This window comes from Ruditapes philippinarum, unplaced genomic scaffold (assembly GCF_026571515.1).
Source record: "Ruditapes philippinarum isolate M1 unplaced genomic scaffold, ASM2657151v2 ctg6986_1_1_1_1, whole genome shotgun sequence".
NCBI lineage: Eukaryota > Metazoa > Mollusca > Bivalvia > Venerida > Veneridae > Ruditapes > Ruditapes philippinarum.
The window spans coordinates 9606-9890 of NW_026864827.1; positions in this window are offsets into that span (position 1 = coordinate 9606).

The window sequence follows — 285 nt, forward strand, 5'->3', positions numbered from 1 at the left end:
TCTGCTGTCATTTCAACTAAATATGTTCGATTTCTTTTGCCGTTACTCCTCAAGTTAAATGTAATTCGAGGAATGAAGTGTCTTACCGAATTTGGGGGAGAGGGTGAAGTGTCTGCAAAATCTGGGGGTAAAGTTTTTGGAGGTGACTTGTCCTGTTAACTTCACAAGCTAAAATACCAATAAAATTTATTTTGTAATATTTCAGACGACTTAGTCTACAGAGATTTAGTAGCCTTTTGCCTATAAAGGTGGATAGTGTTGTCTCCCTTACTTCCAATGCGCATG